A 27,277-nucleotide genomic window follows, 5' to 3' on the forward strand; every position below is an offset into this window, starting at 1 on the left:
GCACTGATCGAGGTGCCGCGCACTATTAAACCTTTAGACACAGCGTTCAAAGTTGATGGCCATGTCTAAAGTGAAACTTAACTACCCCCGGCTAGCTCAGTGGGCTGTTCGGGACAGCCACTGTGAAATCACGACGTCCCGAACAGCTGTAGGACACGAGGAGGGTCCCTACCTGCCTCCTGGTGTCCGATTGTCGAATGACTGCTCAATGCCCGAGATCCAGGCATGAGCAGTCAAGAGGCAGAATCATTGATCAATGGTTTCCTATGAGAAACCATTGATCAATGTAAAAGATCAGTGTGTGCAGTGTTATAGCCCCCTATGGGAGCTATAACACTGCAAAAAAAAAAGTGGAAAAAAAAAGTTAATAAAGATCATTTAACCCCTTCCCTAATAAAAGCTTGAATCATCCCCCTTTTCCCATTAACAAAACTATGTAAATAAACATATGTGGTATTGCTGCATGTGGAAATGTCCGAATTATAAAAATATATTGTTAAATAAACCGCACAGTCAATGGCGTACGCGCAAAAAAATTCCAAAGTCCAAAATAGAGTATTTTTGTCACTTTTTATATCATGAAAAAATGAATAAAAAGCAATCAAAAAGTCCGATCAATACAAAAATGGTACTGATAAAAACTTCAGATGAAAAAAATTAGCCCTGATACTGCCCCATATGCAGAAAAATAAAAAAGTTATAGGGGTCAGAAGATGTATAAATTTTCCTGCATGTAGTTACGATTTTTTCCAGAAGTACCACAAAATCAAACCTGTATAATTAGGGTATCATTTTAATCGTATGGACCTACAGAATAAAGAGAGGGTGTCATTTTTACCAAAAAATTTACTGCTTAGAAACAGAAGCCCCCAAAATGAGCAAAATGGTGTTTGTACTTCAATTTTGTCGCACAATGATTTTTTTTTCCGTTTTGTCGTAGATTTTTTGGGTAAAATGACTGATGTCATTACAAAGTAGAATTGGTGGCGCAAACAATAAGCCATCATATGGATTTTTAGGTGCAAAATTGAAAGTGTTATGATTTTTTTAAGGAGGAAAAAAAATGAAAGAGCAAAAAAGAGAAAAACCCCATGTCCACTAAAATGTTGGTGTTACCCCAAATTTTTCATTTTCACAAGGGGTAATTGGAGAAAAAGTATAGATGTGGGTGTTTCTTTGTTTTTTGCATTCCAAACTTCCAGCTGTTGCAAAACTACAACTCCCAGCATGCCATGCATGCTGGGAGTTGAAGTTTTGTCACAGCTGAAGGCACTCTGTTGGGGAAACACTGAGATAGGTGTTTTTCCCCCAGTGTGCCTCCTGCTGTTGCAAAACTACAACTCCCAGCATTAAACTCCTGGTACAGACACTATATTATGAACTACACTAACTTTACAGCCCCTGTAGCATAGTCAAATAAAATAAGAAAATATTGGAATACCCCTTTTAGTACATTTACGTCCAATGTTATTTTGGTGGTTAATTTATTCGGACAGCCAAAATGTTGTCCATTTGCATACATGATAATTTAAGATCTGTTACTCAAATGTCTCTCATTAGGGTATCCCTGTGTGACGACTGCATCTGGCCAGATTTCACATGTTGTGCTCTGGCCACTCAGGAGTTACAGGAGCCGGGCCAATCAGCAGCAGCAACAACAGGAATATAATTTCAGTGACTGCCGGGCAGACAATGGGTGGAGAATTAATGCTTTAATATAGATCATGTAGGGTACTGCAGATACCAGTGGGCTGGCCTAACTAAATTCCTATAGTAATATCGGCCATGAAGTTCCCCATCTAATTCAGCCCCAATTTTGCTCACAAACAGATTACTAGAAAAAAAAAGTCCCATTTGTCTGGATGAATCTATGGAAAAAAAAAATCGGCGCAGCGATTACTCTGTGTGAAAGCAAAGTTGTGTATATTAAAGGAGTACTCCGGTGGACAACAATTAATTTTTTTAAATCAACTGGTGCCACACAGTTAAACAGATTTGTAAATTACTTCTATTTTAACGTCTTAATCCTTCCAGTACTTATCAGCTGCTATATGCTCCAGAGTAAGTTGTATTTCTTTCTGGAGTTCTTATCAGTCTGACCACAGTGCTCTCTGCTGACACCTCTGTCCATGTCAGGAACTGTCCAGAGCAGGAGAGGTTTGCTATGGGGATTCGCTTGTACTCTGGACAGTTCCTGACATGGACAGAGGTGTCAGCAGAGAGCACTGTGGTAAGACAGAAAAGAATTCCAGAAAGAAATACAATTTCCTGTGGAGCATACAGTAGCTCATAAGTACTGGAAGGATTAAGATATTAAAACAAAACTTTCTGGCACCAGTTGATTTTTAAAAGTTTGTTTTCCACCGGAGTACCCCGTTAAAGTCTATGGGAGTCTGATTCAAGGAGGAATCCACTTCAAACTCCTTACAGATTCCACCTGAATTAGCCCCTACAACAATGTTTCCCAACCAGAGTGCCTCCAGCTGTTGCAAAACTACACCTCCCAGCATGCCCGGACAGCCAAAGGCTGTCCGGGCATGCTGGGAGTTGTAGTTTTGTAACAGCTGGAGCCACTCTGGTTGGGAAAACCCACCCTAAAACAGACAGGAAGAGGGTTGTAATATTGATATTTTACCACTAGATGGTGCCAAAGTCATGCTAATAAATGAAGCATTATTACAATGGACTGAGATCGGCAGGTGTCATATGTACTTTATTGGATAATGTAGATTTGTATTTATTCCCATTTTTAAAAATAATCAGATTTTTGGGTTAAGAGCATAAATTTTACAGTGTACTCCCAGTCATGGGTTTTATTACTTTACTACTTGCAGCTTTATTTGGAAAAGGTGAAAAAGGGGCCTATGTTTTGTACAAAATCAGGTATGCGCCACTCTTCAGATGCTGATGGTAAGTGGAGAGACAGAATTCTGCAGAGCATCGCAGCCCTTTCTTCTGGCTATAGTGGTCACAGCACATGAACTCCCGCCAATGAAAACATATGTTATGTCAAGGTTTACATTACTGAAGGTACAATTAAAAAATGACCTGAAAATAAACGGTGGGGCTGTCTGGGAATTTCTCACATGCTTATGTCTCTCTGTAGTTCAGTAGTCTCCAGCCTGTGGCTCTTCAGCTGTTGCCAAATACTGCTCTCAGCATGCCAGCATCTGCTGGGAGGGCCACAGGTTGGAGACCCCTGGTGTGCGCCATCAGGGGAGGCATTCCAATCAATATATATATTTACAGTATATACAAAACTCAACGTAACTGTCTATATGTATGTTCCAGCATAGCTTCCGAACGGCTGGAGATATTTCGATTTAACTTGGCACTCGTATTTCTTATGTGTCACCTAAAAAAAAAAAAAAAATAAAAAAAAAAAATAAGTTTAGGAAGGTCCTGATCGCAGCCAGAGAGTAACACAGCCTGTGAGTAACAGGATCAGGAGATGTATCGTAAGTCCCAAGTCTTCTAGTACATTTCCTGATCACATTACTCTCAGGCTGCGGAGATTGCCCGGAAGTTTTAAACATTAAGCCACTAAACCAACGTCATGGTAAAAAATGATTTAACTGTCTGGCAGGCAGGTACAGTGAATAGTTAGTGCGGGGGCAGGGAGAGGTAACAGGGCAGACGGGGGAGAGAACATTTGAAAGAAGACATCAGTGCGGAGGCAGGAGTGCATGGACGACGAGCAGCTTATCACTGCTGGGGCTTCAGGAGACTAGTAAAGCTTGGTGGCATGCAGCATATTCACCTCCCAGCTTTTCCAGTCTCCTGAAGAACTCCAATATAGTTGCTTTAGGCTAAGTTTCCACTTGTTTTTTTTTTTACTGGCAGTTTTTGGATTGCTGCCACAGCAGTTTTTGAGCCAAAGTCAGAAGTGGATCCACAAGGGAGGAGAAGTGTAAGTCCTTTCTTTATATGTCCTATTCCTTTTGAATACACTTCTGGCTTTGGCTCAAAAACTGCAGTGGCAGATATCCAAAAACTGCCAGAAAAAAACCAAGAGGAAACTTAGCCTTACCAGGCAGATATCTCATCAGGAAACCGGGAAAGCTGGGTGGCAGGCATTATACAGTGCATGGCTCACAGTACTCCCCCAGCTTTCCCTCTGTCCTGAAGAGATTATGTGTATGGTGAAGCAGCCATATTGGAGGCATGAAGAGAAGTAGCAGTAGTTACTGATCTTCTCTATTTTCTGCACTGGCATTGATTTAATTATTGATTGGTTAATCATTGATTATTTTAGGTTATGAAAACGTAACGCTATAGGTCAAGTGAAATCTAAGGCAAATTAAAGGGCTGCATTGCTTTTTCTCTCCCACAAGGTTTAGGTAGCAAAAACATGCAACGCTGGGTACTCTAGTAAGAAAAAAAAAAGTAATTTTCATGCACCATGCATGTTATTTCTCTCTATAACAGGCCCAGAGGTAGCAGTCACACCCAGTCCTAGTGCCCAAAGGGGGCCAAATTCCTCTCTGCAATATAAGAAGACTCCAGGGGCATGTTACAGATTTTGCATTAGGGTTTAGGATCTTCAAGTTACTCCTTTGTTCTCTAGAAAAAAAAAAAATAATAAAATAAAATCACATCTCAAGTATTTGTTTTTAGGCGATTTCTTTGCCATTTTCAGAATTTTAGCCTTACAAGCAGATCATAGAATATCGTAGCACAGATCTTGAATAACTTCCCGTGGCGGAGCAGGTTTAGAGTTGGGGTTGTTGGACCCCAGCAATTTCCTCTTGCGTAGACTCCAAGAGCAAATCATTCAAAGTTATGAATTAAGAAACCACAATTGCCGAGCAAGGAGATGAGAAGACAAGGTATCAGTGTAGTACGTGTAAGGCCGGCCTGTCCGCTATACGACGCCTGTTACTATAATGTCCGGGATATCCTGGAAAAGAAAAACGGAATGGATTACAGATGTCAGGCTTCTCTCTGATTAAAGACTCCATTGAGAAAGTGGAGTATGGAGAAGAGAGGGAACTACGTTGTCCTTCGGAGAAGAGGGTCACATGACATGTATTGGATCTCTATTACCCCCCCACCATTCCCTCGGTAAGGCTATGTTCACACATTCGGAAAATGTACGGAATTCCACACATATGATCTGGCGGGCGCTAGGTCCGCTTGGAAATTTGCCGTCTCATATCTCATAGACGACAATGCGTTTCCTTGCAAACACCGCAGAAATAATAAACCTGTCTATTCTTTCTGCGGATGCGCCAACTTTAGACAGCTAAACACTGACATAGGTTGTTGCCTGACAGGGATTGGAGAGGGATAATAATCAGGGTCGTGCACAGTCTCTTAAAGGGGTACTCCACTGCCCCAGCGTTCGGAACATTTTGTTCCAAACGCTGGGTGCGGTTTTGTGACATCACGACCACGCCCCCTCAATGCAAGTCTATGGGAGGGGGCGTGGCTGCCGCCACGCCCCCTCCCATAGGCTTGCATTGAGGGGGCGTGGCCGTGATGTTCGAGGGACGTGGCCATGACGTCGCGACTCCCACACCCGGAATTCGGAACAAAATGTTCCAAACGCTGGGGCAGTGGAGTGCCCCTTTAAATAGACAGCCTATGCACTGTCGAAGCATTTGAAAGTACAGAAGATGAGGATGCCTGCAGCAGGGTGAGGGAGTAAGCATGTGGCTCGGCTAAGGATGGCAGCGGGACACACTGGATGCTAGCAGCCACCAACCACTTCTGTTACAAATGCTCAACTTGACTGAGCTGCCTTGTGATCTCAACGGAGAGAAGAGGGGTAGGCTGCTGCCAGACTCCATAAATGAATTGGGCAGTTGAAATCCATAATGCCTGATCCCTCCCTCTCCCAACTTCATCTTGGTAGAGTCAAGAGGCTCCCATACAATGCCCGATGAAGCCGCACATGTGCGGTGAAACGCGTTGCATTTTAATAAACCTTTTCTACTCCCCTGATGTGCCTGTTCCGAGTCAGCACCGCAAAAAAGAATCCTACCAATACCTACCCAGTCGGTTTTACACTATGGAGCGCTCTCTTTTATATTTTTAGTACCCATACACAATAGACAGTCAGATGATACCGTTCTATCTACCATAGACGGGGCTCAAGTCCTACAGGACCAGCCCTTGAGTGTAAATTTTGGGTGAGTTCCCAGTTCCCATTTTTTTTCCCCCCCAGGACTTGACCCCTGACCATAGAGGTAGGGACCATAACTTTTTTGGGTCCCATGGTGGAAGGGGCCCAGTGCGGAATTTGCTGACCATACTTTCTGTGCTGTCATGGTGGCTTCCTACAAGCCACCCATTCAGAGTACATTCTCGACTCAGTGCCACCCTATAGATTAGATTCCAGGAGGGCGGTCGGCAGCGCTGCCACAATACCATCATGCAGTTATGTAGTCCTGGCCTTATAAAGATTATATGTCACTTTCTTCCTGACCTGAGATGAACTTTTTTTTTTTTTTTGGCAGGTAAGAACATTGGCAGGAAGACATTAATACAGCAAAGTCATTAGAGAGGAGGCCAAGAAGATATTGTAGCCGTACAATCTGGAGACTCCTGACCGGTTCAATACCAGCTCGCTATTGACAATCTGAGGGATTGTACCTGTACCTACTCAGCTCTGCTACACTACTGCCACCTACACCAGTGCTTCCCAACCAATGGACCTCTACTTGTTGAAAACCACAACTCCCAGCATGTTCACAAAGGTGTGAACAGAGCCTTATACAGTGTTTTCCAACTAGCGTGCCTCCAGCTGTTGCAAAACTACAATTCCCAGCATGCCAACTAAAGGCTGCCTGGACATCCTGGGAGTTGTAGTTTCGCAACAGCTGGAGGCACACTGGATGAGACTGACTGGCATAAGTCAATGGTGTCCATAGGGCACAGTTCATGCCCGTCACTTCATGGGTCTGCACTGCCATTATGGTTTCCGTTGGAAGGGAAGTCATGACAGTTGTGTGAACAGTGCCAGTGCATGCCCAGACAGGTGTGAACAGAGCCTAATGCAGTGTTTTCCAACCAGTGTGCCTCCAGCTGTGGCAAAACTACAACTCCCAGCATGCTAGGACAGCTAAAGGCTGTCTGGGCATGCTGGAAGCTATAGTTTCTCAACAGCTGGAGGCACACTGGTTGAGACTGACTGATTATGCCTGTCACATCATGGGTCTGGCACTGCCATTATGGTTTTCATTGTAAGGGAAGTCATGACAATTGTGTGAACAGAGCATGATACAGTGTTTCCCAACCAGTGTGCCTCCAGCTGTTGCAAAACTACAACTCCCAGCGTGCCTGGACAGGTGTGATCAGAGCCTAATACAGTGTTTCCCAACCAGTGTGCCTCCTGCTGTTGCAAAACTACAACTCCCAGCATGCTAGGACAGCTAAAGGCTGTCTGGGCATGCTGGAAGCTATAGTTTCTCAACAGCTGGAGGCACACTGGTTGAGACTGACTGATTATGCCTGTCACATCATGGGTCTGGCACTGCCATTATGGTTTTCGTTGTAAGGGAAGTCATGACAATTGTGTGAACAGAGCATGATACAGTGTTTCCCAACCAGTGTGCCTCCAGCTGTGGCAAAACTACAACTCCCAGCATGCTGGGAGTTGTAGTTTTGCCACAGCTGGAGGTACTCTGGTTGGGTAACATTAAATCAGACCCTGGTAGACTGAGATGAAACAATAAAAACATGTAATGTGGTACAGCTCAGTAATAAACTGGTTACATGTCCTGCCCTAGTGATTTATCATAAAGTAGATTTGTTATCAAGTTTTATTACAATTTTTATTTAGACTTTTTATCGCTGAGGAAATAGATATGGTTTAGGGTTTATGGTTTTTACGAATGCAATCAAGTAATAAAAAAATGTAAAAAAATAATAATTTAAGAAATGTAAAAAAAAAATAAATCTGCAGCTTTATTTATTTATTTTTTTCAAAGAAAGAAACAAAAAAAAAATGTAAAATGAAATTGCTAAAATATTCACAGCCCTGGAGTGAAGCGGTAAAGGTGGAGTCATTCTTCTCCACCTCAGAAGTTTGAGGTTAGGCAGCAGACACAATGCAGGAGGGCTGCCGGCTCTTTTACCATAGGGAGTAATGAGGAAACATTTTTTGGCATGAACTTGTGGGGATAGCCCTCCTCTCAATGTGGCCTGATGGTGAGGGGAGGGCGCAGCAGGGTGTAGGCCCGGCCTCCAGGTTACTCCCGGTCAGGCCTGTGTGTATATTCAGCAGTCATGGAGGATTAACCCCCCTCGAATCGCTTCTATTCACGTTTATGTAGACATGAAAAAGATCTCCCTTTGTCTGAACCTGCAGCTCGTACTGAGCCCATTCACCGTCGTCATCATCATCATCATTAGATTTATTAAATTAAAGGACATTACGCGTCTGTTTCAGGCCCAGCAGATGATAAGAGGGGAGATTTAGTATTACATTTAGAGCTTTTCTTTTTGTTTTGTTTTTTTGCTTACTTCGCACACCCCCCAAAAAATTTAATAAATAAATAAAAAAAATTAAAAAATAATGGACATGCGCCTAAGCACTTTCTGTGTGACTTTTGTAAAAACACAGAAAGTACCAAAGGGCCTTACCTAGACAATTATCAGTTTTCATTTTGCAGCGGATGCGAATTTATGAACTGGGAATGCCACAAAAAAAATAAAAGGCACAAGTCAAAGCCAGGTCAGCCCTGGCTTACAAAACTGCCTTTGGAGAGCATTTTAAGGGTGCGTTCCCACATGACGTATACGCAGCGTATTTCACGCAAAATCTACGGCAGCAGCGGGAAATACACTGCGTATTCCTTGCTCACCATACACACAGGGCTTTCCGGCGGCAGCCCTATGTGTGCAGTGAGTTTTGGAGGCGGAGCCGCGCATCACAGACACGCCAGTGTGAGGTGGTTTTTTTGCGCCCCTGTAGATCCATGCGTCCGCTCCTCCCCCAGCTCTCCGAAGCTAGAGTTGGGGGAGGGCAGAGCAAGGGGAGGGAGGAGGTTCACGCCCCCTCCCTCATCTCCCCTCCTTGAGCTCAGCTGGACGCAGATCTCTACGGCAGGTCCCTCCCTCATCTCCCCTCCCTGATGACGTAGAGCAGTGCTCCCAATGAGCTCTATGTGTAAAGGGGGACATACTGCACGGGCTAAAGGGGGACATACTGTACAGACTAAATGTCCCCCTTTAGCCCGTGCAGTATGTCCCCCCCTTAGCTCATTGGGAGCACTGCTCTACGTCCTCAGCTCGGGGAGATGAGGGAGAGGACCTGCCGTGGAGATTTACGTCCTCAGGGAGGGGAGATGAGGGAGGGGACCTGCCGTGGCGATCTAGGTCCTCAGGGAGGGGGCGTGCCGTAGAGATCTGCGTCCAGCCGAGCTCAGGGAGGGAACCTCCTCCCTCCCCTTGCTCTGCCCTCCCCCAGTTCTAGCTTCAGAAATGTTCGGAGAGCTGGGGGAGGAGCGGACGCATGGATCTACGGGGGCGCAAAAAACCACCTCACACCGGCACACGGCCCCCAAAACTCACTACACACATAGGGCTGCCGCCGGAAAGCCCTGTGTGTATAGTTAGCGAGGAATACGCAGCGTATTTCCCACTGCTGCCGTAAATTTTGCGCAGCATGAAATACGCTGCATCTATACCAGGTAGGAATGTGCCCTTAAAGGTCTTGCAAAAAGTCTAAGGCCAGGTTCAGACTACGGAATCTCCGGGCAGAAAATTTCCGGCCGGAGATTCTGATTTCCGCCTGCGCAGACTGAATAAGTCGGCGCTAGGACCGCGCGGAAACTGCAGTCTCCCATAGACTGCAATGTGTTCCGTGAGGAATTCCGCCTGAAGAAAGAGCACCGCCTTTCTTCAGGCGGAAATTTCTAAGCGGACTTACTAAGCGGATTTTCCGCTTCACAAATTCCGAAGTGTGAATTTGTGAACGGAAAAAACCATTCACTACACTAGACATTTTAGCAAGCGGAATTTCTGACGGAAAAGTTACGACTGAATTTCTGACGGAAATTCCGTAGTCTGAACCTAGCCGGAGAGGAGGAAACATACAAAATTCACTTTCAAAAGACAACAATGATAAATTTCACCAGTGGTAATATAAAATCTGCTGAGAGTTGTAGTTCCCCCACAACAGCTGGAGAGCAAAGCTACTCTCTGGGCTGACGGGGTATAATGGAAGCAAAATTTTTTTGACCAGAAATCTTATGCTCTCAAGATTCAGTTTTTGTGGTGGAGTTTTTTTTTTTCTTTTGTAAATAGTGTGTTTTAGTCTTTTTTGGGCTTTTTTGGGGGCGTTTTTATCAAGTCGTGTGATTCAAGCATCTCGATTGAAGAAATGGGGAAGAAGAGAAAGACAATGCTAAAAGGATAACTCCGGGGTGTATAACTTATCCTAAGGATAGGGGATAAGTGTTAGATCGTGGGGGGTCCGACCGCTGGGGCCCCCTGCAATCTCCCGCATGGAGCCCCGGCTCCCTGCATGAAACGAGCGTTTTCGACCACAGTACGAAGCTGCGGCCGTCACGCCCCCTCCATGAAGTCCTATGGCGGAGCAGGAGATTGCCGAAAGTAGCGCTCCGGCTCTCCCATAGAGCTGCATGGAGGGGGCGGGTCTGCCGTCATTTCGTGCAGTGGTCGACATGCCCCATTCATGCTAAGAACCGGGCGCTGTTGAGGAGATCCTTAGGATAGGGGATAAGTTATACATCCGGAGTTATCCTTTAATGCATATGTTTTTTTTTTTGCTCCCATAGACTTTTATGGCCGCGGTCACACAGACTGATCTGCAGCGTATTTTACGCTACAGAGCCGCCGCCGATGGACCCCTACATTGTGCCACCATCTGTGCCTGCTCATAGCGGCAATCCACTGCTATGAGCAGACGCGCTGCGATGTGCGAGTCGCCGTGCTCATGCGCAGTATACTCTCACACATCATGGCTGCTCTCGGCTTAGCTCAGGGACCGGGGGGAGTGGCCGCGAAGTGTGCGAGTACACTGCACATGAGCACGGCGACTCGCACATCGCAGCATTTCTGCTCATAGCGGCGGATTGCCGCTGCGTAAAGTACAGATACGGATTGCCGCTGCGCATCAGTCAGTGTGAACGTGGCCTATGGGAGAGAAACTTTATGATTTTGTTCACAAAAAACGCGCTATAGCCTTAACATGCTTTGATTTGAGGAGACTGCCGCCGAGCCCAAAATTGCTGAAAAACTTAGAAAATGAGTGAAAAAAGACGTCAAGTGGGTCTGGTGTTTCATAAATCCCTCTTGCCTTTCAGCTAACATCCGGCCTCACCGTTTTTTTTTCAAAAATAAATAAAAAATGCTGTGTGGCATTTGTGGCATTTTATTGGGCATTTAGCCTTAGGGCCCGTCCACACGGCTGAAATTTAGCTTGTCCGCTGTGAATTGAATCTGCCGCTCTTTTCAGAGATGTGGGGATTTTTTTTTAGTGTCACGCTGAATTGGTTTTGGAAATTGGTGTCAGGCGGACAGCAGTTGGCTGTCCGGGCATGCTGGGAGTTGTAGTTTTGCAACATCTGGAGGTCCGCAAGTTGGAGACCACTGGTATAGAGGTTCAAAGAACAACAATGAGATACTCCCTGTGTCATGCTGCAGACCCTGCACTAGGCGCAATACTGTATATCAGTTTTAGCTTAAAGGGGTAATCTGTGTAAAAAATTAAAATCATCTGGTGCCTGAAAGTTCTAAACATTTGTAAACAACTTATTTTTAAAAATCTTAATCCAATCAGACCACAGTGCTCTCTGCTGCCACCTCTGTCCATGTCAGGAACTGTCCAGAGCAGGAGAGGTTTGCTATGGTGATTTGATCCTACTCTGGACAGTTCCTGACATGGACAGAGGTGGCAGCAGAGAGCACTGTGGTCAGACAGAAAACAACAATTCAACTTCCTGTTGAGCATGCAGCAGCTGATAAGTACTGGAAGGATTAAGATTTTTAAATAGAAGTAATTTAAAGTTACTTTAAAGGATTACTCTGTTGGTGCCAGAAAGTTAAACAGATTTGTCAGGAATTGTCCAGAGTAGAAGCAAATCCCCAGAGTAGAAGCAAACTTCTTCTGCTCTGGACAGTTCCTGACATTGACAGAGGTGTCAGTAGAGAGCACTGTGGTCAGACTGGAAAGAACTACACAACTTCCTCTTGAGCATGCAACAGCTTAAGTACTGTAAGGATTCAGATTTTTAAATAGAAGTAATTTACAAATCTGTTTAGCTTTCCAGCACCAGTTGATCTGAAAAAGGAGTACCCCTTTAACCCCTTAAGGATGCAGGGCGTACCTATACGCCCTGAGTCCGCTCCCTTTCTATAACACGGGGCTACGGCATGGCCCCGCGTCTTAGCGGGTCGAGCACGGTCTCTAACAACGGCTGCGACCCGTGGCTAATAGCGTGCTGCACTGATCGTGGTGCCATGCGCCATTAACCCTTTAGACGTGGCGTTCAAAGTTGATCGCCGTGTTTAAAGTGATAGTAAACTGACGGTTAACTCAGTGGGCTGTTCGGGACCACCGCAATTTCATCCCGAACAGCTGGCAGACACAAGGAGGGTCCCTACCTTCCTCTTGTGTTGCCGATTGCCGAATGACTGCTCAGTGCCCGAGATCCAGGCATGAGCAGTCAAGCGGCAGAATCATTGATCAATGTCATCCTATGAGATAACAAAGCTCAATGTAAAAGATCAGTGTGTGCAGTATTATAGCCACTAGAGGGGACTATAACACTGTAAAGAAAAGTGAAAAAAATTTTTATAAAAAAAGTTAAGATAATTTAACCCCTTCCCTAATAAAAGTTTGAATAACCCCCTTTTTCCATTTTGAAAACAAAAACAAAAGTGTAAATAAAAATTTTAATAAACATATGATGTATTGCCGTATGCGGAAACGTCAGAATTATAAAAATATATAATTAACTAAACAGCAGGGTCAATGGTGTATGCGCAAAAAAATTCCAAAGTCCAAAATAGTGTTTTTTCGGTCCCTTTTCATATCCTGTAAAAATGAATAAAAAGCTATCAAAAAGTCCGATAAATACAAAAATGGTACCGCTAAAAACTTTAGATCACGGTGCAAAAAATTAGCCCTCATGCTGCCCTCTATGCGGAAAAATAAAAAAGTTATAGGGGTCAGAAGATGACAATTTTAAACGTATAAATTTTCGTGCATGTAGTTATGATTTTTTCTAGAAGTACGACAAAATCAAACCTATATAAATAGGGGATCATTTTAATCATATGGACCTACAGAATAAATATCAGGTGTCATTTTTACCGAAAAAGGTACTGTGTGGAAACGGAAGCCCCCAAATGTTACAAAATGGCGTTTTCTATTCAAACGGAAAAACGCTCAGTTCTTAAGGGGTTAAGAAAATTGCCTTCCTGAGATCCCCCCACAGATGTAAAAGTACATTTAATCAGATGCTGTAGATTTGCATATCTTTAAGTTCCTTTTTATTAGCATGGAAATCATTTTTTTCAGCAGGAATTTGAGAAGTAAGCTGAATTTGACCCCCCCCCCTTAAGATCAAAAGGAAACATCAAATTAATATAACAAAGATTACAGTAAGTGTTTGCCACTACGGTAAAGCGACGGCTGCTTTAAACAACCACAAAAAGAAAAATTAACCTCAGAAAGCAGATTATGAAATGACAGATTCCACTTACGGTTTATTCCCTTTCACTGCTGCTTTATAAAATGCTGATGCTGACAAAACCAAGAATATTTCTGAGCGATTTAAAGGGGTACTCCCGTGGAAAACTTTATTTTTATTTTTTATTTTTTTAATCAACTGGTGCCAGTAAGTTAAACAGATTTGTAAATCACTTCTATTAAAAAAATCTTAATCCTTCCAGTACATTTTAGGGGCTGTATACTAAAGAAAAATACAAAAAAGAAATGCATTTCCTCTGATGTCATGACCACAGTGCTCTCTGCTGACCTCTGCTGTCCATAGCAGCATATGTTTGCTATGGGGATTTTCTCCTGCTTTGGACAGTTCCTAAAATGGACAGCAGAGGTCAGCAGAGAGCACTTTGTCAGGACATCACAGGAAATGCATTTCTTTTTTGGATTTCTCTTTAGTATACAGCCCCTAAAAAGTACTGGAAGGATTAAGATTTTTTAATAGAGGTGATTTATAAATCTGTTTAAATTTCTGGCACCAGTTGATTAATGCAAATTAATTTGAACTGCATTAATATCATTAACGCACAATTATTGCTGAAGCGCGCTGGCACATTTGCTATATCATGACCAGGGATCAAGTCCTGGGAAAAAAGTGTTGGAACTCTTCCACTCTGGCATGCTCTAAACAAATGCCAGGTGCAGCAGGGAGATCGCAGGGGTCCCCAGCTGCAGGACCCCCGCGAACAGACATCTTATCCCTAACCTTTAGATAGGGGATAAGATGTCTGGAGCGGAGTACCCCTTTATAGGGGTATTCCAGGAAAAAACTTAGACAGATATATATATATATATATATATATATATATATATATATATATATATATATATATATATATATATATATATCTGTCTATCAACTGGCTCCAGAAAGTTAAACAGATTTGTAAATTACTTCTATTAAAAAAATCTTAATCCTTTCAGTACTTATGAGCTGCTGAAGTTGAGTTGTTGTTTTCTGTCTGGCAACAGTGCTCTCTGCTGACATCTCTGCTTGTCTCGGGAACTGCACAGAGTAGAAGAAGTTTGCTATGGGGATTTGCTTTTACTCTGGACAGTTCCCGAGACAGGTGTCATCAGAGAGCACTTAGACAGTAAAGAACAACTCAACTTCAGAAGCTCATAAGTACTGAAAGCACCTAGACAGAAAACAACTCAACTTCAGAAGCTAATAACTATTGGAAGGATTAAGATTTTTTAATAGAAGTAATTTACAAATCTGTTTAACTTTCCGGAGCCAGTTGATATATATAAAAAAAGTTTTGGCCTGGAATACACCTTTAAGATGAGATTACTCGCTATTGACAGCCCTAATACAAATATATGCACATATCAATTAGCTAAATCCAAATCAATTCATGTTATTTCTGATTTAGTACCAAATTAACAAATACTAAGTAAATACTTAACCCCTTCCCGACCTATGACATACCTGTACGTCATGGGTGGCAAGGTGTTCCCAACCCATGACATACAGGTACGTCATGAACATTTTTGCCGCTACTCGCGGCACCCCACAGCGCCCGGAAAGATGGTGGCTATCACTGATAGCCAGCCATCTTACCATGCGACCACGGGGGGTTTCATCCCCCACCCCCCCCCCAGTCAGTCAAATCTGACTAGCTGATAGCAGCGTTTCGCTATGAAAATACTTAGCAGCGCGGTGTGTGAGTCCTGACTCTGCTAAGTGTCCCTGACCCATCCCCCGGCGTCACTTACCCGTCCGAGCGGTGTCCCGAGCGGTCCCGGCACGAGCGACGTCCTCCATGCGGTCCCGGCGGCGCTGCGTCCCGGCGGTGAGTTTCCAGTAGCAGGGCGGCATCTTCATTGGCAGCAGCGAGATCGCCGTAAAGCGATCTCACTGCTGCCTCTGGGAGTTTCAAAACTGCAACTCCCAGCATGCCCAGACAGCCTTTGGCTTTCTGGGAGTTGTAGTTTTGCAACATCTGGGAGGTCCTCAGTTTGGAGACCACTGTATAATGGTCTCCAATCTGTGCTCTTCCAGATGTTGCAAAACTACAAATCTCAGCATGCTCAGTCTGTCCAGGCATGCTGGGAGTTGTAGTTCTCTAACATCTGGAAGAGCACAGATTGGAGACCATTATACAGTGGTCTCCAAACTGTGGACCTCCAGATGTTGCAAAACTACAACTCCCAGCATGCCCAGACTGCCCAAGCATGCTGGAAGTTGTAGTTCGGCAACATCTGATCCTTCAGATATTGCCGAACTACAACTTCCAGCATGCCTTGGCAGTCTGGGCGTTGTAGTTTTGCAACAACTGGAGGCACACTAGTTGGGAAACATTGTCCGTTTCCTACCTCAGTGCCTCCAGCTGTTGCAATTGTTGCAAAACTATAACTCCCAGCATGCACTGACAGACCATGCATGCTGGGAGTTGTAGTTTTGCAACAGCTGGAGGCACACTGGTTTGGAAACACTAAGTTTGGTTGCAAAACACTTGAAAGTTTATTACTTAACCTAGTGTTTCCAAACCAGTGTTCCTCCAGCTGTTGCAAAACTACAACTCCCAGCATGCACAGACAGCCAAAGGGCATGCTCGGAGTTTGCAACAGCTGGATGTTTGCCCCCTCCCCCCAATGTGAATGTACAGGGTACACTCACATGGGCGGAGGTTTACAGTGAGTGCTGCAAGTTTGAGATGGCGCAAATTTTGCACTGCAGCTCAAACTTCCAGCGGCAAACTTGCTGTGAACCTCTGCCCATGTGACTGTACCCTAAAAACACTACACTACACTAACACTAACCTAAAATAAAAAGTAAAAAACACTACATATACACATACCCCTACACAGCCCCCCTCCCCCAAAAAAATGAAAGACGTCTGGTACGCTACTGTTTCCAAAACGGAGCCTCCAGCTGTTGCAAAATAATAACTCCCAGTATTGCCGGACAGCCATTGACTGTCCAGGCATGCTGGGAGTTTTGCAACTGCTGGAGGCACCCTGTTTGGGAATCATTGGCATAGAATACCCCTATGTCCACCCCTATGCAAATCCCTAATTCAGGCCTCAAATGCGCATGGCGCTCTCTCACTTTGGAGCCCTGTCGTATTTCAGGGCAACAGTTTTGGGACACATATGGGGTATCGCCGTACTCGGGAGAAATTGCCTTACAAATTTTGGGGGGCTTTTTCTTCTTTAACCCCTTATGAAAAGGTGAAGTTGGGGTTTACACCAGCATGTTAGTGTAAAAAAATTAATTTTTTACACTGACATGCTGGTGTTGCCCTATACTTTTCATTTTCACAAGAGGTAAAAGGGAAAAAAGACCATCTAAATTTGTAATGCAATTTCTCCCGAGTACGGAGATACCCCATATGTGGACGCAAAGTGCTCTGGGGGCGCACAACAAGGCCCAGAAGGGAGAGTGCACCATGTACATTTGAGGCGATTTGCACAGGGGTGGCTGATTGTTACAGCAGTTCTGACAAACGCAAAACAATAAATATCCATATGTGACCCATTTTGGAAACTACACCCCTCACGGAATGTAATAAGGGGTGCAGTGAGCATTTACACCCCACTGGTGTATGACAGATTTTTGGAACAGTGGTCTGTGAAAATGAAAAATAAAATTTTTGATTTGCACAGTCCACTGTTTCAAATATCTGTCAAACGCCAGTGGGGTGTAAATGCTCACTGCACCCCTTATTAAATTCCATGAGGGGTGTAGTTTCCAAAATGGGGTCACATGTTGGGGGGTCCACTGTTCTGGCACCATAGGGGCTTCCTAAATGGGACATGCCCCCCAAAAACCCTTTCAGAAAAACTCACTCTCCAAAATCCCATTGTCGCTCCTTCCCTTCTGAGCCCCCTACTGTGCCCGCCGAACACTTTACATACACATATGAGGTGTTTCCTTACTCGAGAGAAATTGGGTTACAAATTTTAGGGTGATTTCTCTCCTTTTACCCCTTGTAAAAATTCAAAAATTGGGTCTACAAGAAAATGCGAGTGTAAAAAATTAAGATTTAGAATTTTCTCCTTCACTTTGCTGCTATTCCTGTGAAACACCTAAAGGGTTAAAACACTTACTGAATGTCATTTTGAATACTTTGGGGGGTGCAGTTTTTATAATTGGGTCATTTATGGGGTATTTCTAATATGAAGACCCTTAAAATCCATTTCCAAACTGAACTGGGCCCTGAAATGATTTTGAAAATCTTGAGAAAAATTGGAAAATTGCTGCGGAACTTTGAAGCCCTCTGGTGTCTTCCAAAAGTAAAAACTTGTCAATTTTTTTATGCAAACACAAAGTAGACATATTGTATATGTGAATCAATATGTAATTTATTTGGAATATCCATTTTCCTTTCAAGCAGAGACTTTCAAAGTTAGAAAAATGCTAAATTTTCAAAATTTTCATAACATTTTTAGATTTTTTTTTACCAAGAAAGGATACAAATATCAGTGAAATTTTACCAATAACATAAAGTAGAATATGTCACGAAAAAACTATCTCGGAATCAGAATAATAAGTAAAAGCATTCCAGAGTTATTAATGTTTAAAGTGACAGTGGTCAGATTTTCAAAAAATGCCCAGGTCATGAAGGTGAAAATGGGCTGGGTCATGAAGGGGTTAAAGGGGTACTACCGTGGCAAACTTTTTTTTTTTTTTTTTTTTTTAATAAACTAGTGCCAGAAAGTTAAACAGATTGGTAAATCACTTCTATTAAAAAATCTTAATCCTTCCAGTACTTTTTAGGGGCTGTATACTAAAGAGAAATCCAAAAAGAAATGCATTTCCTATGATGTCCTGACCACAGTGCTCTCTGCTGACCTCTGCTGTCCATTTTAGGAACTGTCCAGAAAAGCATATATGTTTGCTATGGGGATTTTCTCCAGTTCCTAAAATGGACAGCAGAGGTCAGCAGAGAGCACTGTGGTCAGGACATCACAGGAAATGAATTTCTTTTTGGATTTCTCTTTAGTATACAGCCCCTAATAAATACTGGAAGGATTAGGATTTTTTAATAGAAGTGATTTACAAATCTGTTTAACTTTCTGGCACCAGTTGATAAAAATAAAAAATAAATAAAAAGTTTGCCACGGTAGTACCCCTTTAACACACCAGGCCCCAGTATATTCACTTACTGCAGGGTAAGGGGCTTAAAGTTCATGAGCGAGCCCTGGCCCTCCTGCTGGCCGTACATCTGGAGATGGTGTCATATTGAATATCAGGGTTAAAATAAATGCGCTGTATGTATAGACTGTGTTTAGCTTTGGAAGGACAGGCCGGGGTTGAGTGACATACAGCGGCAGGAGGAGGACTGCTGAGACCAGGGATATGTCAGCTATGGGATTCTCCAGGCTTAGTTAGATAACACAGCGATGTAATTCTCAGCTCAGGTCGCAATTCCGATTTCCATTTGCACGTTACGGCTTCATGGCAACAATACCCTGCAGAGAAAACCCTTCTAGATTGGAAATATATATGTTCAGAAAAATGACCAAACGTCAGTAATTTCACAGTCAGTAAAAAATTTTAACATTTTTGTACAGTGTCCATTAGGGCTCATGCAAACTTATATTAACAAAAACATCAATTTTTTTTTAATTTTTTTTAAATGAACTGGTGCCAGAAACTTAAACAGATTTGTAAATTACTTCTATTTAAAAATCTTAATCCTTTCAGTACTTATTAGCAGCTGTATGCTACAAAGGAAATTCTTTTCTTTTTTAATTTCTTTTTCATCTTGTCCACTGTGCTCTCTGCTGACACCTCTGTCCGTGTCAGGGGCTGTCCAGAGCAGCACTGGTTTGCTATGGGGATTTTCTCCTGCTCTGGACAGTTCCTGATATGGGCATCAGGTGTCAGCAAAGAGCACTGTGGACAAGACAAAAAAGAATTTCAAAAAGAAAAGAATTTGCTCTATAGCATACAGCTGCTAATAAGTACTGAAAGGGTAAAGATTTTTTAATCTGTTTAACTTTCTGGCACCAGTTGAATAAAAAAAAAAAAAAAAAGTTTTCCACCGGAGTACCCCTTTAATATCCACAGTGTTCTGACTTCTGCAATTTCCCCTTGTATGCTGGATCTTCTGGGCCAAATCCTGGTTGTTCACAACCCATTATTGCCTATTTAGCACTTGGGGGGAGATTTATCAAAACTTGTGAAAAGGAAAAGTTGCCCAGTTGCCTATAGCAACCAATCAGATTGTTTCTTTCAGTTTTGCAGAGGCCTTATTAAAGTGGTACTCTGGTGGAATTATTATTTTTTTTTTTATCAACTGGTGCCAGAAAGCTAAACAGATTTGTAAATTACTTCTATAAAAAAATCTTAATCCTTCCAGTACTTATTAGCTGCTGAATACTACAGAGGAAATTAGTTTCTTTTTGGAACACAGTTCTCTGCTGAATCACGAGCACAGTGCTCTCTGCTGACATCTCTGTCCATTTTAAGAACTGTCCAGAGTAGGAGAAAATCCCCATAGAAAACATATGCTGCTCTGGACAATTCCTAAAATGGACAGAGATGTCAGCAGAGAGCACTGTGCTCGTGATGTCAGCAGAGAGCTCTGTGTTCCAAAAAGAAAAGAATTTCCTCTGCAGTATTCAGCAGCTAATAAGTACTGGAAGGATTAAGATTTTTTTTTATAGAAGTAATTTACAAATCTGTTTAACTTTCTGGCACCAGTTGATTTAAAAAAAATAAAAAATAAAGGTTTTCCACCAGAGTGCCCCTTTAAAAAAGCAAGAAGTGATCTGATTAGTTGCTATGGGCAGGTTTTGACAACTCTCCCCCTTGGAGTTTATCAGCTACGGGATTGGTTCAGCACAAGTACAGCGCTTGCCCGGGAATGGCAGCAGGCAGGTGTCAGGGCATCTGCACCCACAGTGAGGCAAAGGCTTCTGAACGCGCCTGGAGCCAAGAAGAGCAACAAAGAAGCCAATTCTCTCCAATTAAAACAGCAAGGACAGATGACATTGTGCATGAAGTACAGAGCGTGGGCTGCAGAGCACTGGGGTAAAGATATATATTCTCCGGTGACATCTGAACATCTGGCAGAATGGTTGCCAGGCTAAGAGCACTACTATGAGTCTTGTGTTCTGCCAACAGTAAAACATCCTAAGACCATATAGGTGTGGGGTTGCCATGTATTGCAAAGATGGTTTCCAAGAACACTGCCATGAAGAATGGTATCTAAACATCCTCCAAGAGCAACGTCTCCTGCCCATCCAGGAGTGATTTGGTGATGAATAAGGCTTTTTCTAGAGTGATGGAGACCATGTGATAAGGAAAAAGTGGTAACTAAGCGGCTCGTTCAACAAAACATTAAAATTTTGGGTCCATTGCCAGGAAACTCCCCGTTCGCAATCCCAATGAGAAGCCGACACTGAGTGTAGGCTTGTAAGCTGTAAATGAGTGCAGTTAAAGGGGTACTCCGCCCCTAGACATCTTATCCCCTATCCAAAGAATAGGGTATAAGATGTCTGATCGCAGGGCTTCCCGCCACTGGGACCCCCCACGATTTCTGTGCAGCATCTGGCGTTTGTTTAGAAGGCTAAGTGTGGGCGGCGGGGATCGTGACGGTACGCCCACTCAATGCAAGTCTATGGGAGGGGGCGTGGCAACTGCCACACCCCCTCCCATAGACTTGCATTGAGAGGACATGACGTGACATCACGAAGGGCATGGCCGTGACGTCATGACCCCCGCCGCTTGCTCCAAGCATTCGGAACAAAATGTTCCGAATGCTGGGGCAGAGGAGTATCCCTTTAACAGAGGCTGTTTCCAGCTTATAATAAGCGCACGCTAGTCGGCCCTTCAGACATCCTGGAGAGTTCAGTCACAGGCATGTACCATGTGGGAGGTATATAACTGCACCAGAATCTTAGAGAGGGATGGAGTTGCTGGAGATGAGAGCATTTAAGAAGAGAGAGGACCTACAGGGGAGCGATGTGACAGGTAAGTATTTATTTAATATATAGAGCCTGCTCTTTATGGAGGCCCAGATGAGAGGAGGGAGAGCCTGGACTATATGGGGGCACAGAGAGGAGGGAGAGCCTGAACTATATGGGGGCACAGAGAGGAGGGAGAGAACTATATGGGGGCACAGAGAGGAGGGAGAGCCTGGACTATATGGGGGCACAGAGAGGAGGGAGAGCCTGGACTATATGGGGGGCACAGAGAGGAGGGAGAGCCTGGACTATATGGGGGGCACAGAGAGGAGGGAGAGCCTGGACTATATGAAGGCACAGAGAGGAGGGAGAGCCTGGAGTATATGGGGCACAGATGAGAGGAGGGAGAGCCTGAACTATATGGGGGCACAGATGAGAGGAGGGAGAGCCTGGACTATATGGGGGCACAGAGAGGAGGGAGAGCCCGGACTATATGGGGGGACAGAGAGGAGGGAGAGCCTGGACTATATGGGGGCACAGAGAGGAGGGAGAGCCCGGACTATATGGGGGCACAGATAGGAGGGAGAGCCCGGACTATATAGAGGCACAGAGAGGAGGGAGAGCCTGGACTATATGGGGGCACAGAGAGGAGGGAGAGCCTGAACTATATGGGGGCACAGAGAGGAGGGAGAGCCTGGACTATATGGAGGCACAGAGAGGAGGGAGAGAACTATATGGGGGCACAGAGAGGAGGGAGAGCCTGGACTATATGGGGGCACAGAGAAGAGGGGCCTGCACTATATGGGGGCACTTTATTTCGGTCACTAGCTGTTCTCTGTGGCCACCCCAGACTGGTTGTAGACAAAACAATATTTTACCCAAGTACATGATCCAAAACAACTTTGCACTTATTTTGTCATCTTCTGAAAACATATGTCAATGTGTCACAGTGATCAGCCCCCTCCCCCCCCCTCCCCCAGTTATTATTGCTACATCCAATGCTCTTAGCCAAAATATTACTTAACTGGTTGCAGTTACTGTAAATTTTATGATCACTTATGTAAAAAAGAAAAAAAAAAAAAGAGACTAATATTCCAGAACCAAAAATTCCAAATATTTTAGAACCAGAACACTTCTCCAACTGCTTATTTAAACGTATATCTTAAGTAGTGATGAGCGTCAGGGGCCATATTCGAATTTGCGATATTCCCCGAATATATGGACGAATATTCGTCCTATGTTCGCGAAATTCGCATATTCCCTATGTCCGTTCTCTTTTTTTTCCGCATAGTGCACATCTGCAATTATATCTTTCACCAAAAAGAAGGAAGGGATCAGTATCCAGTCTGGAAGTTACGATATTTGCATAAATATTTGCATAAATATGCATGAAAAAAAAAAACACGAATATTTGTCATTACGAATATAGATCACTATATTCTAAATATTTGTGAAATCGCGAAGTGCCGATATTTGCGGTGAAAATTAGCATTTCGAATATTTGCGTTCAATACTAATCTTAGGTTGGATCCACATTGTGTTGTAATTGTATACAGGTATCCAACAAGAAATCACCAATGAGGCCCAGATATAAAACTTAACCTTTACCTAGTAAACAATAAAATAATGTACCAAATGTAAAAAATCATGTGATTAAACACCAATAGGGTGGGAGAGGGGAAAGGGTACAGGCGAATACCTAATCTATGAGCACTACCAGGATTACAATCTCCTGATCACTTAGTGTGGGGATGGGGTAGGGAATACCAATACCATAAAAATAAAAGTGTAGAATACAAAGAGTGGCAAACCTTTCTTGCCAACGCGTTTCGCCCCCTGGTTTAAAGGGGTACACCGGTGGAAAACTTTTTTTTTTAGATCAACTGGTTCCAGAAAATTAAACAGATTTGTAAATTACTTCTATTAAAAAAAGCTTAATCCTTCCAGTACTTATTAGCTAGTGAATACTACAGAGGAAGTTATTTTCTTTTTGGAACACAGAGCTCTCTGCTGAATCACGAGCACAGTGCTCTCTGCTGACATCTCTGTCCATTTTAGGAACTGTCCAGAGCAGCATATGTTTGCTATGGGGATTTTCTCCTACTCTGGACAGTTCTTAAAATGGACAGAGATGTCAGCAGAGAGCACTGTGGTCATGATGTCAGCAGAGAGCACTGTGTTCCAAAAAGAAAAGGATTTCCTCTGTAGTATTCAGCAGCTAATAAGTACTGGAAGGATTAAGATGTTTTTAATAGAAGTAATTTACAAATCTGTTTAACTTTCTGGCACCAATTGATTTAAAAAAAATAAAAAAAAAGGTTTCCACCGGAGTACCCCTTTAAGGGGCTCGTCAGGGATTAGAGGAGACCACAATAATATGCAGTAAATGGGGCTAATTACAAATACAGCAAGATGATGAGCGACTTGAACGCACTAGTTTCAAAGATATACCGTATTTATCGGGGTATACCACACACCGGCCTATAACACGCACCCTCATTTTACCAAGGATATTTGGGTAAAAAAAGTTTTTTTACCCAAATATCCATGGTAAAATGAGGGTGCGTGTGTGCGCGTGTATACCCCGATATACCCCCAGGAAAGGCAGGGGGAGAGAGGCCGTCGCTGCCCGCTTCTCTCCCCCTGCCTTTCCTGGGGTCTAAAGCGCTGCTGTCGGCCCTTCTCCCCCCCTGGCTATCGGCGCCGCTGCCCGTTCTGTCCCCCTGACTATCGGTGCCGGCGCTGATAGCCAGGGGGAGAGAAGCGGCGCCGACAGCCAGGGGGAGAGAAGGGGCAGCGGCACCCATTGCCGGCGCCGCTGCCCCGTTGCCTCCCCCCATCCCCGGTGGCATAATTACCTGAGTCGGGTCCGCGCTGCTGCAGGCCTCCGGCGTGCGTCCCCTGCGTCGTTGCTATGCACGGCGCGGCGCACTGACGTCATGCGCCGCGCCGTTCAGCGCATAGCAACGACGCCGGGGACGCACGCCGGAGGCCTGCAGCAGCGCGGACCCGACTCAGGTAATTATGCCACCGGGGATGGGGGGAGGCAACGGGGCAGCGGCGCCGGCAATGGCTGCCGCTGCCCCTTCTCTCCCCCTGGCTGTCGGCGCCGCTTCTCTCCCCCTGGCTATCAGCGCCGGCACCGATAGTCAGGGGGACAGAACGGGCAGCGTCGCCGATAGCCAGGGGGAGAGAAGGGCCGACAGCAGCGCTCTAGACCCTAGGAAAGGCAGGGGGAGAGAAGCGGGCAGCGACGGCCTCTCTCCCCCTGCCTTTCCTGAGGGTGTATCGGCGTATAACACGCACACAGACTTTAGGGTAAAAATTTTAGCCTAAAAAGTGTGTGTTATACGCCGATAAATACGGTAATCATAGAGATAAGAACAAAGGATGATCTAGTCGAACAGGGCAGGATCACTCCCCGCATCGGAACTGTACGCGTGTCGCCTAGGGCTATCTATCCCTACTATCAGGTGCCGGAATAGTTATGGTCCTGATACCGGCCACTTACTGTCTGTTTATCTTCAGGCATCATGCTATAGGAGTCTATGGTCTGTTACACTATATTTATTTACATAACCAAAAGGGTCCCACCCCACAGATTTAACCTATAGGGTTTTATCTGATCATCTGGCATTACCCTATGGAAATTTTCTTTCCCATGTTTGTCTGCAGAACGAATCGCTTGCTTTGTGATCCCTTTGTGTGGATATATTGACCCTAATACTAACAACTTGTATCACTGTGAATGTCCACCTAATTCTATGTGGTCTCATTAACATTAGTGACATGTACTATGTGTTACTGTATTAGGGCTGGGCGGTATACCGGTTCACACCGAATACCGAAATTTTTGTGCTGCACGATATGAATTTTTACCCATACCGCAATACCGGTTGGGCCCTTACCCCTTGGGAATGAATGAATTATCAGCCCCCAATAAATTATCAGCCCAGCGGGGTACTACTCACATATGTCACCCGCAAGCACTGCCCTCCTCCTCTTTGTTGGGGGCCGCTGGCGATGGAACTCTATACTGTACGCCAGTGGTCTCCAACCTGCGGACCTCCAGTTGTTGCAAAACTACAACTCCCAGCATGCCCGGAGTTGTAGATTTGCAACAGCTGGAGGTCTGCAGGTTTGAGACCACTGCTGCACGCTGTATCCCTATGACCGGGCTGCAAAAGATAAAGAAAATAAACTTTAACTTACCTACGTTGGCCTTACGCTGTTCCTTGGGACTGGAATGTTGGACAGCTGTCAGCCTATCACCAGACGCAGCGATGTCCCGCCCCGGCCAGTGATAGGCTGAGCCCACTGTCATGTAAAAAGCCGGCCAGAGCTCCTTGCATGACAGTGGGTTCAGCCTATCACTGGCCGGGGCGGGACATCGCTCTGGCCGGTGATAGGCTGACGGCTGTCCGACGTTCCCGTCCCCAGCATAAGGCCGACATAGGTAAGTTAAAGTTTATTTTCTTTATCTTTTGCAGCCCAGGCATAGGGATACAGCGTACAGCAGTGGTCTCAAACCTGCAGACCTCCAGCTGTTGCAAAACTACAACTCCCAGCATGCTGGCTGTCCGGGCATGCTGGGAGTTGTAGTTTTGCAACATCTGGAGGTCAGCAGGTTAGAGACCACTGGCGTACAGTATAGAGTTCCAGTGCCAGCGGCCCCCAACAAAAAGGAGGCGGGCAGTGCTTGCGGGTGACATATGTGAGTAGTACCCCGCTGGGCTGATAATTTATTGGGGGGGGGGGGGGGGGGGGGGAGCAGAACAGTGCTGGTGGGTCACGTGATTGGGGGGGGGGGGGGAAAGAAATACCGTTATATACCGTGGAACCGCCATAAGTTACAAAAATACCGTGATACACATATTTGGTCATACCGCCCACCTCTATACTGTATATCATGCCTGTTTTGTCTGACTGACAATTGACCTCAGACTGACAGACTCCCTAACGAAGTCTAATTACTGACGGACACCTATTGACCTGTTGGACTATAACATTCCTTGTTCTTATCTCTATGATTATATCTTTGGAACTAGTGCGTTCAAGTCGCTCCTCATCTTGCTGTATTTGTAATTAGACCCATTTACCAAATATTATTGTGGTCTCCTCTTATCCCTGATGAACCCCTTAAACCAGGGGGCGAAACGCGTTGGCAGGAGAGGTCTGCCACTCTTTGTATTCTACACTTTTGTTTTTATGGTATTGGTATTCCCTACCCCATCTCCACACTGAGTGATCAGGAGATTGTAATCCTGGTAGGGCTCATAGATTAGGTATTCACCTGTACCCTTTCCCCTCTCCCACCCTATTGGTGTTTAATCACACGATTTTTAACATTTTGTACATTATTTTTTGATGACTAAGTAAAAGTTAAGTTTTATATCTGAGCCTCATTGGTGCTTTCTTGTTGGATACTTGTTTATCCTGTCACCAAGGGCCTCCAATATCGCAGTATATGTCGCCATACCTTTAGGACAGGTTTGCAACATACAGGTACAATGTGATGTGAACCTTGCCTAAGATCTATAATCTGTGAGCCCCTATAATGGATACAATAAGGGCCCTCTAAAGGGGTACTCCGCTGGAAAAAAATCTATTTTTTTAAATCAACTGGTGCCAGAAAGTTAAACAGATTTGTAAATGACTTCTTTAAAATTTTTAATCCTTTCAGTACTTATGAGCTGCTGAAGTTGAGTTGTTCTT

General features: G+C 44.4%; 1 long non-coding RNA gene across 1 annotated transcript in view; it reads right to left on the minus strand.

Moving 5' to 3' along the window:
• Positions 1–4,172: 4,172 nt before the first annotated feature.
• The window catches only part of LOC130294312 (uncharacterized), a 29,396-nt gene continuing 6,291 nt past the window's right edge, over positions 4,173–27,277 (minus strand). Inside the window, exons 2-3 of the long non-coding RNA XR_008848460.1 lie at positions 4,654–4,900; positions 4,173–4,563 (exon numbers count right to left, since the gene is read on the minus strand). This is a non-coding gene — a long non-coding RNA (uncharacterized LOC130294312). The remainder of the gene's footprint in view (positions 4,564–4,653; positions 4,901–27,277) is intronic.

The sequence above is a fragment of the Hyla sarda genome, chromosome 1 (assembly GCF_029499605.1).
Source record: "Hyla sarda isolate aHylSar1 chromosome 1, aHylSar1.hap1, whole genome shotgun sequence".
Lineage (NCBI taxonomy): Eukaryota > Metazoa > Chordata > Amphibia > Anura > Hylidae > Hyla > Hyla sarda.